Source organism: Glossina fuscipes, unplaced genomic scaffold (genome assembly GCF_014805625.2).
Source record: "Glossina fuscipes isolate IAEA_lab_2018 unplaced genomic scaffold, Yale_Gfus_2 2, whole genome shotgun sequence".
Classification (NCBI taxonomy): Eukaryota; Metazoa; Arthropoda; class Insecta; order Diptera; family Glossinidae; genus Glossina; species Glossina fuscipes.
The window spans coordinates 4,322,831-4,333,404 of record NW_023998416.1 but is presented as its reverse complement, the minus strand read 5'-3'; positions in this window follow the sequence as shown (position 1 = coordinate 4,333,404).

Below are 10,574 nucleotides of genomic sequence, written 5' to 3'. Positions count from 1 at the left end.
AGTTGAATCGTAATATTTGGACGGAGAAGACCAAAAGAAGAAATGTTGTAAATAAAAGTTCTTGTAAGTAATGCATTTGTAAATAGATTGCTTAAGAATTGTAAATAGCGCTTACGTTCTCATGAAAATGTAACAATATTTTACTAATCTTTAAGTTCAATTAAAAAGTTCTCTTAAGTGCTATTGCACGAAAACTTGCACTGTTTGTTGTTTTTTTACTTACCATGAGCGACTAGCAAATAATTTCTATTTTTGCTTTTTTAGCTTTTGCTTGCAGAGAACCCCTAATGTTTGACGTCTGAAGACTCATGGGGTAATTAACGATTGACTTTCGTTACTGCCCAGTTTGCAAGTCAGTTGTTCAAGTGAGAGGGCTTATTCCAAGACCGAAGTACCAGACACGAAAGTTTGAGTAAAGCCCAAACCTTCCCCTCCGGTTAAGGCGAAGCCTATCCTGAACCTCTAATTATTTAATGCTCCCGTACTTGGGAATAACTACAACCACCATATCCTCGAGCGGTCACGCCTCGCAGGTCGGTTTATCCGAACCATATTTTATTTAAATTTCCTCAGAAGATTCATACTCAAGCACGTAACGTAAACATAACCGAAAACATGAACATAATTGGAAACTTAAATACATTCAAAGTGGGCGTTGCTATAATAAACTTTTCTAAAGAAAAATTTGTTCTCCGCTGTCTTAATTTACTAATTGATTTCAATAGTTCTTGTTAAAGAAGTTCACGTCAAAGTTTGATCCAAGAATCGCAATTTGCTTCAAATCTCATAATTAACTTTCATCAGGAAAACTTATTTTCTTTTGTATGCTGTATTTACCAAAAAATCGAAATTTTCATTGAAAACTTGTACCCATAGTCTTGAAAATGTTTACAATTCATTCTTCGATTGTTTCAGGTTCATTTCATGTACAAATAATGTTTGGTACCTTTTGCTTTTTATACCTTAAGTTAAGCAACTAAGTCTCGTCACTGTGAAAATAAGGTTTCCTTTTCTTTTTTTTTCTTCGATATACAGAAAAATTCTGTTAACACATAAGTTACATAGGTGCCCTCAAACTGAACTAATACAAGCCTGTCCGTCCTGGCCGATAAAACACGAGTCATATTTGATAATTATTCTATTGTTTCTTTATTCTCAGTTTTCCTTGCAAACAAAAATGCTGCAATAAACCTTTTGTGTAGCAAAAATAAAGATTTCACTTTTCGCTTTTGCCGATCCAGTTAACAAACTTGCAAAAAAAAAGAAGACAATTGAAAATTTCTTGTTATCCTGTCATCAACTGCGTTCTTGGTGGTTTCTTTTTGTTCATCCATTCAATTGAAATTCAAGTCGCAAAAACCTGATCAATAACTTACGTGACGTTATGACTGATGTAAGATTTCAAAGCAGTTTTTATTGCTTCCTTACTATGCATGCATTCTTTACCCTTCCTCACTATGTATGCATTGCTTCCTGTGTTTGCAGTGTGTGGTTCATACATTCTTTCATTACGTGGCTCAATCAATGCTTTTGATCGTCTTGAAAAAAGAAGAAAGCAAGAAAGCCTTCTAATTCTTATAGCGATACGATAGAGTATATCTATTAACATTCTAGTCTCTCGTCATCTTGACAGTGATTTTCAGATATGTTTTCAATTCAATTATTGGTTGATACGATATATTATTCAAATAATGGGTATTCAAGGCAATTGATAGATAGTCATTATACATAGATTATATAGGGAATTGTTAGTAGTTATGTGCTATTAGGCTTTACCTTATTGCTAAAGCACATATTGTACACAAAAGTCCGCTGAGGGCAGTTTCATCATTCTAATTAATTACATATCGAATAAATTGTATAACAACAAATTAGTTAATTGATATGAACAACAGGTGACATACGCAATGTGACACGACAATGCCAGCAGAGCTGGCATTCTTTGCTGGTCAGCTTAACTATCTTCGCATGCAAGAGCGCACCCGTATATCCCTCCACCTGATTTTGCAGTTTTTCATAGAGTACTTACTTAATGTTTAAGTAATATTTATTTAACGCCTTTCATCAAGAACACGGTATATTATATGCTTTTGTTAACGTGCTTCAAAAGTTGAGGAACAGTAACCTGAGTTATTATCAAATGTGCTTCTAGTCTCGTTTGCCGTTAAGTTTAAGAAAATGAGAAAATTCATAAGTAACCACTTCTAGAAAGCCACGATGCATGTTTCCAACAACTTCAAAACACATGCCGGCACAATTTGCCTCAGATGAATGTGCGAAATGCATTTCTCAAACAACTTTGCATTCCCGGGACATATTTTTCTACTAATTTTCTACAACTTTTTTCTAATTCAAAATAGTGCTTTTTAACTAGCGTCCCTAACCGTGACTCGAACTTGCCAATCATCCATTCATTAAATGCGGGTCCCGAAATGGCTTACTATACTAACCACTAGACCTACATACAACTTAAAATCGCTTCATTTTAGTTTCAAAAGCAGACGAAAATTAGACAGAGTAAGCCGAGTGCCTTTTAAATATTTACAAACATTCTTCGCTAAAAGTTGTTTTGTAATGATGGAGGTGATTGAACTCTGTGAGATCAGATTATAAAACTATGTATGTCAACCATCAGTTCATTTATTCACTTCTTAAGTTAGCCATTTAAGATGTTTCTGTCGTCTGTACAATCTTGACAACGATGAAGCCAATCAATCACCTTGTCTCGGGTTTCTTGAATGCCGTGATTTTATTCGTTTGAAATTTTGTTGAAAACCCAGTGTTTTCATTTTGCCTTTACTTCAATTATTACTCTGTAATGCGTATTAAGACATCCAGATTTCAATCCGTTCTCGAAGTTTCTTCCGTCAGATCTCTTTCCTAATCTGTCTTATTCGCTAATTCTTTGTAAAGTCTTCGTTGCCTTTGTAAAGTAAAAGTTTTTTTTTAATTTTACAAAATCACATAATCATTGTCACTGGCAAGATTGCATGCTTGATATCATAACAACTTTCGCAGTTTGTTGTCAGCCTCTGTACATGTGTTCCCTTATAAAGAGTTCCTATTACGCTGTCGTTATGCTCATAGACGAAACTTGTTGTCTTGACGTTTATTAATATGCGATTAAATGACAGAAATTTTGATTTACATGTAAATATGAACATGAAATTGAATTTTTTATTATGCATGGAATATTTGTGCTTACGGTTAGATAAGAAGACATTCTTCCCTTCCATTGTTGCTTACGTACGGGGTCTTTTTATTTAATTCAATTTCTGATAATCAATTGATAAAAAAGGAATACATTGTTTATTTTCATTTTTCTTTTCTTATTTGTTTATATTTTCCCTTCTTTTTTCCCTTCTTCTTTTAAGAAAAAAGACGATAGCTTAGACTTAACTTTTCCGCTGGGCAAAACATTAAGGAGAGGGAAAACTTTTGAAAGTGCCTAAATAACTATTTTGAAAAGGTTCAATATATTTAAAGCAGAACAAATGTTGTCTGGAAGAACGTAACTACAGTGCCCGAAATTGATCTTGTCCAAGGGAAGCGCAATAGAGTTTCATAACGCTTCTCTTGAACTAACATGAGAAATGTTACTGTTGTACTTTTTCACTTGATAGATGTAAAGCTGCTTTCCTTTTCTCAATTATACATTTAAGTCCAATAGACTGCGGCCGCCGTCTTCTTTTCCATTCCTCTTTCACTATTTCGACCGCGGCAATATTGCACCTATATTGGACATCCCCTGAGTGATCGGCCATACTAAAAAAAGAAAAATGAATTTTGTATGTAAGAGGTTTGTGGTTTTCACAAGAGAAGAATAAATAATAATAAACGAATAGAATCCTCTTAAATGTCTATTAGAAATGTATATTAGAAGTCTATTCATAATAAATTGGCTGATCGTTGATATCACATTACTTTATAATATGTCCCAAAAGAATCCAATCATCTCTTTCATTACCAACAAAATGTTTGTTTAAGAATGAAAGTCGTGTGTTTGAAACAGCATCTTACTTAATTGAAGTGACTCTGCCCAATTTGTGTGTGCGTTTCGAACTAAAATTAAACTCTTTTCAATCGATTGTTTTATGTACGTCTAGCAGTTAGTACAGCAAGCTTTTATAGCATCACCATATAAGGTGTTTAACACAAGAACAATACTGACTTTCAGTTTTTTCAAGTCCGAATCAGACAATAATTGATTGGCACCTTCGATTCAATCTTGGAAAAGCCAAGGTCGGAAGAAGTATTTGCCTTCTACTTGCTTTTTCTTCTACTGCCTGCCAAAAAGAAGAAAGCTTACCCTGCGAGTCAACCGAACGAAAACAGATACGGATGTCCAGTCCGGTTTGAGTATAGTTAAACTGACCGATTTGTTATACGGAGTTGTAGATTAATAAGTGAAAAATAATAAGATGTGGCAGGTACGAGTAAACGAATTTTTTTTGCAAGCGTCTAAGTTATAAATGAAAAATGATTTTATGAAATCTAAAGGATTTAATCTAAGTTATAAATTCGAAAAGAATGAGAAATGAGGTTGGATATACAAAATGAACTGAAATGAAATCCTAAGAATCGTAATCCAAGCCTACTAAGCTAAAGCAAGGATGAAAGAGCATTTTATAATATGTTGTGAAGATAGAACCAAGATGTGTCCATAAAAACCGACAATTCTTCAACCTGCTCATTGAAATCCCCAAAAATAAGGATTGTTACAAACTTGTTAACTAAAACGACACATACCAAGTTTACTGAAGTTAATATAAAGTCTAAAAAGAATATTTGCAAATTTTATGGAAAAAACGCTAAGACATTTTTTTACCTAACATAATTCAATAAATCAAACTCATAAAGTAAACTAAAACGAACAATACTTCTACTAACAGCATAGTACATTATAAAAATATAACCCCGTAGTCAAAAGGCAGTAACACGTCCCATATGTGTGATCACACTCAAGGAACTCAGTTTTTTGTGTTGATAGTGTACACACACTTTCCACTTTGTGTCAAACTTCATGTAAACGTCTTACGTACTTCATAACGGACTTTCGTTTAATTTCATCAAGAATAGTTAGTTTTCCAATTCGAGCTTATCGAAGCAACAGATGAGTCGGATGCTGAGCACTCAGTGCGAGAAGGCGTACTGTTGCAAGACACGATTGACGCTTCAGTAGTCTTGCAAGATCGAACAGAAATGTTTTTGGTTATCAATCGATGATTTTTGATTGCCTTATCCTTTCTATTCGTGACATGGCATTCATAGGACTTTCTAGAGCTTTCATCGCTGCGGCTTTTCATCAATCATCTTTTCCGATATTTCGAAAGTCGAAATTTAACTTTGAATGCAAAATATGACACAACTTCATTGTTGAACTTTTTCAGTTATCTTAAAACTTAAAAAAGCAAATTTTTAGATAAAACTAAAAATAAACATATCAGATGGCAGTCGCGATGCTGCGAAGCTGCGGAGAAAAACTACTTATTACAACACAGTAGAATAAATATGTAAACTATAGTTTCTTTTGTACTCGTTAACTGTTAAATTATAAACTTGAACAAAGCCTGTAAAAGTGTACTCCGTTTTTGAAATGTAAATAAATAAGTGAAGAAAGTGAAGAAGGAAAACTTAAACTGCATTCAAAGCAACTCAGTGTAAAAGGGTGACTCCAAGCATTGCCTTCTACGTGTGTACGTAGATATATTGCGACTGTGTGCGTTCGCTTATTTTCAATGTAAATTCGAATCCATCCCTCAACTTACACATCACCGTCACAAATAATCCATACACTATATAAAAGAAATTCATATTCAAAGTTGTAGCTTTGTTCTTCTTAAGTGGGCTGTTGAACTAACGCGGGTCACAAATTTACCTAAAGGTGAACTTTAATAAACTTACACTTGTACTTGTACAAGCAATGACATTTATTATGAATAAATGCTTACCTACATTGTATCCACGCCAGTTGTTTATTATTTATTGCAGATCATTCTTACAGCTCGGTTGTTGTCACGCATCAAGAAAATGTAAAGTTTTGAATAACATTTAATTCATCGCAGAACGCAGGACAAAAAACTTCTCTGACACAAAATTGATTATGTGCAACCTTTTAAAAACTTTTCATCGTGTTAAAGTTTCGCAAATATTCTTTAATTACACAGTGTTAGCTGTAACGCTTGAAGGCAACTGCCATGAATGAATAAAAATCAAGTTGTGATGAATGCGTAAGAAATGCTTTTGTGCTTAAGTTTGTAATGCTTTTCAAGAAATCAAGGAACATATCCTTCTTAATTTCAACTTCTAAAATTTCATTGCACAAATTTTGTAAACATACTCCCCACCCCCTGCATGACGATTACTTTTTTGATATTCATAATAATTAATCATAATTTCTTTGGGAAAAGATAATTTTTCCCAAGAGAAGTTTGCAAAGAAAGTACTGCGCAGTAAAATTTTGATATTCTTACTTACGTCTTCGTTACGTATAACGTATGTCGACAGTTGTTTTCCAATTCTTCTGAACTTAAAATTTCGCCGGCAATTGGGGAAAGTATTAATTGATGCATACGTACGATCTTTAAGAAAGAAAGTTAAAGACGAGCAAATACGACCGATATATTCGTAATAAAATAGCAAATATCATCTCGCATTTCGATCCAAACTCAGCAAGGGTCAAGACATCTAAATTTAATTGTAGATGTATAGGTGTGTTTAGGTGAACAAATATCATATGGTTAGTGATCACAAGTAGTATCCTTATTGCAGTCTAAACTATGATGCACGTTCAGGAATAAAGAAATACAGAAAATTTTGACTAAGGTTGGATAACGAAAAATAATAGAATACCGATTGGTTTGACGGTTAGTTACGTCGTAATATACTGTTAGTAAGGGTTTAAACCCATCAGCATTGGCACTTGTTTGCAAATTCGATCAATGTGTTCCATAAAATCTTAGTTTTCGTGCAAAGTGTTATATAAGACAGACTTGAAAAAATTGGCTCATCTGATATAAATTTTTCCTGTTACTTAAGGATGCTGAAATCTTATTACTTAAGGATTTTTGTCGAGAAAATTTCGAATATTGCAAATACGAAACTCATATGGATGTGTGTAACAACAAGATAGAATCATGTTCCATTATACCGATCGATTAGCAATTATTTTCTACATCGGTTCAAGCTTGTCTGCCTACCGCCGAATATCTTTTGTTCATCGAAATATTTCGAAAATTTCAAGCCATTTATTGAGCACAATTTCAAATGGACAGAGAGGGTTACGAATGAAAATGGTTTTGAGGTATAGACTGATATCATTTTTTCCTCTTTTCGCTATCATCTCTAAAAGCGTAAAGCGCAATAGGTGAGTTATCATGTCTGCGGCGACCTGACAATAATTATGCCTGAAATTGATCCATTGTCGCAGTCCTGGTGTTAAGTTACGGCTGTCGTAATATAGGTTATTAAAGCATACTTACATATATATTGTCGCGGTATTATACATTGTTTAGTTCAATTGCACTTAACGTTTTGCACATTGCTGCCAGTCACGGAATAATATTATCTGTACATTATGTTTATCATTAAAGACAAGCGCTCAACCAGATTATTACAAATTTTATTACACTTATATGAATAACGCCATGTGCCAAAGTTAATTTCGAAATAAAATGTTTAATAATTTGAAAATGTTTTCAACGCAAATGCTTTTACGCAAACAAGACGATTGATAATTATTCAGAATAACGTTAATTAATTACAAAGCAATAATAACGATTGTCTACACTGTGTTAGTTAATATAAATACATTCAATATATTGAAAGCATCGCTTACATTTACATTTACTTTATTATGGTGAGAATTTATTGCATTTCATAATATCTTGCACAAAATTTGCAAAGATGCAAGAATAGAATTCCTTGAAGAAATTTCAAGGCATAATTAATGAAAATATTTAAAGACAAATATAAACAAAGTTAATAATTGAAATTAAGCTTTGGTTGTAAAACTAAAACTAGTGGGCGGATCTACTCATACATGAAAATCTCTACAAGTAATTGCCTTAAAAAAACAATTTTTATTTTTAATAATGCTTTTATGATGTAAGGACAGGTAATAGCAGAATACGTTTTATATTCAATAATAAAAAATAAAAAAAATAAAAATATTTTTTAAAAATATGAAAAAAATTGGAACAACGCAAGGCGGAATCTGAAAAATCAACATTTAATGTGTACTGAACATGCTTGAATGACAAAATGTCATTGCGACAAAAAGAAAGAAAGAACCACAAATCCCCTACAATATTTTATTCTGTAGGTAATGCAAAGCATCAATGGATCGTTAAGAAATCTATTTTTCCAGTTTGCAATTGTAGACAAAATCTTATAATTAATCATATACTTCGTGAGTGGCGAAACTTTTCCCACACTCGAAGACCTTTTGGAGCGTCTAATCCTAAGGACACCTCGAGAGTATCTGTGAACATAATATCAGTAAAATATTTTACTAAAAAATCGAAGAACCGACGGTCCTGGCTGCTGGAGCTTATTTTAATTTGCTACCTGTGTTTGCTACCTGTTACACAAAGGTTTGTATTGAAACTGGGCTAAATTCGTCAAGATTTGCGTCAATAGTTTTTGTTCATCACTCATAAATTGCAAACATTTGCTTATTCTATTTTAATATAAAGTTGATGGGTATGAAAGATTCGACTACACCCGAGCATGTTTTGCTTGTTGTAAAAATCGTGCCAAATAAATAAAAATTGATACCAAAAAATTTTAGATAAGTTTTAATTTTTCTCGTAGCATGTATAACAACGTCATCAATTTCCATATGCCTTGCTGGCAGACAATTACCGCAAATGATATATGTAAGTAGGACAAGCCATTCAGAGATGATCGGCTCTGTGGAACCACCCATTATTTTATTTAGATGAAGTTAAAGCTAAAGGTAAAATCACTTCAATCAGATACGTACATAATGAACTAAATATATATATATTTAGAGGATATTAAATATTAGGGGCCGATTAGCTCCTTATGAGCGGCACGGCGTTCTCATTCACTTTTCAAGGCAAACCTTTAATCGACTGGAGATAGTTTGAAGCTATTATTCATCAGGTAGATATTGTCTATATTTATATGCAAATAACAGAAATAGCTTTTCCGCCCTACACTACATATGCAGAACTGAAGTCTTTAAGTTAATAAATTCCCGGCCTTTATTTTGGTCTTAAGCAGAAAAGAGCCCAAGTTTAAAAGTTTTTTTTACTCAGGGGACGCAAAAGTCATAAGAATGATCCCTGCAGCGATAGGTTATGTAAATTTGGAAAATCATTGAAGAAAATAATCTATATTTAAAAACGAAATCTTCAATGAAAAAATATTGCTTAACTCATCAATTCATGCTTTTTCGGAGTTGGTAAATAAATTGGTCAAAGTTTGAAATTGTCCCTATTTACAACATCCAAGGAGGATATCGAAGCGTTGTGTCTCCTTAAAAAAATGAAATATGACACGTATTAGTTAAAGATTGGTACTATCCAAAGATCATAGGCGTCTGTCAAGAGTGTCGTCATATACGTGTGAGACCAGGGACTTATTGAGTGATCTGCTTCATAATAACTATAATGTGTTCATAATCTCTCCGACATTGTCATATTTATTTAAAAAAATCAAATTTTACTATAGTTTGTTCAAGTCAGCCTAAACTTTTGACTGTGCCTTTCTTTTTCTAAAACTCAAATCAACAGCAGACTGTTCAACGTGCTGTAAAAGTTGTACTATGTTTACAAAATACAAATTTTCAAAAGTTTATTGTGTAAATAGCAAATGTACAGCTGTTTGTACTCTTTACTGAATCATCGAATAAATGAATGAATCAAGCGATGTCAGGTAAAAAATTGGAAAAATAATTTCAATCATTATTTATATCCGTGGGGGGCAAATGCTTACATGCATTAACGCACAAGTTGAATAATAGGGTACATATTGTTCTCTTGCTTTGCTTGGGTCACATGTAAATCTATTGCGGATATAAATCTCTTGCCGTAGCAATTAGTAGCACTGTTTAACTAATTTTCATGCAATTAAACATAGCTTCAAGCTGAACGAAATATTGAATGAGAAAACTATTTTCAGTTATTTTTTTTTTTTTTTTAATCAACTCAACAACTTTGCAAATGTACGAATAAGTAGAAACCAAACTGAAATAATCAAATTCTGTTTGGGGCAAATTGCTTCTCATCGTATTACGTACGATTTACATGCGATAATTGGGAGGATTTTATAATTATGACGTAATGTAATAAACTTTAGTCTTTATTGTGTTACAAAGTTGAAACAGTTGCTTGTACACACAACCGCTTTTGTGAGACGTGACAGAAATTTTATTATACTAATATGTCTTCATACAGTTTCATATATATATTTGTTCGCTCATAATCTGCTAAACTTTACTACTCAATTAGAATTTACGTAAAGCCAATTGCTTGTTGTTAGTCATATCAAAAGTGAGATGAACATAAAAGTAAAACAAAAGGCCAGAAAGTTGCCAGATAAGGGAC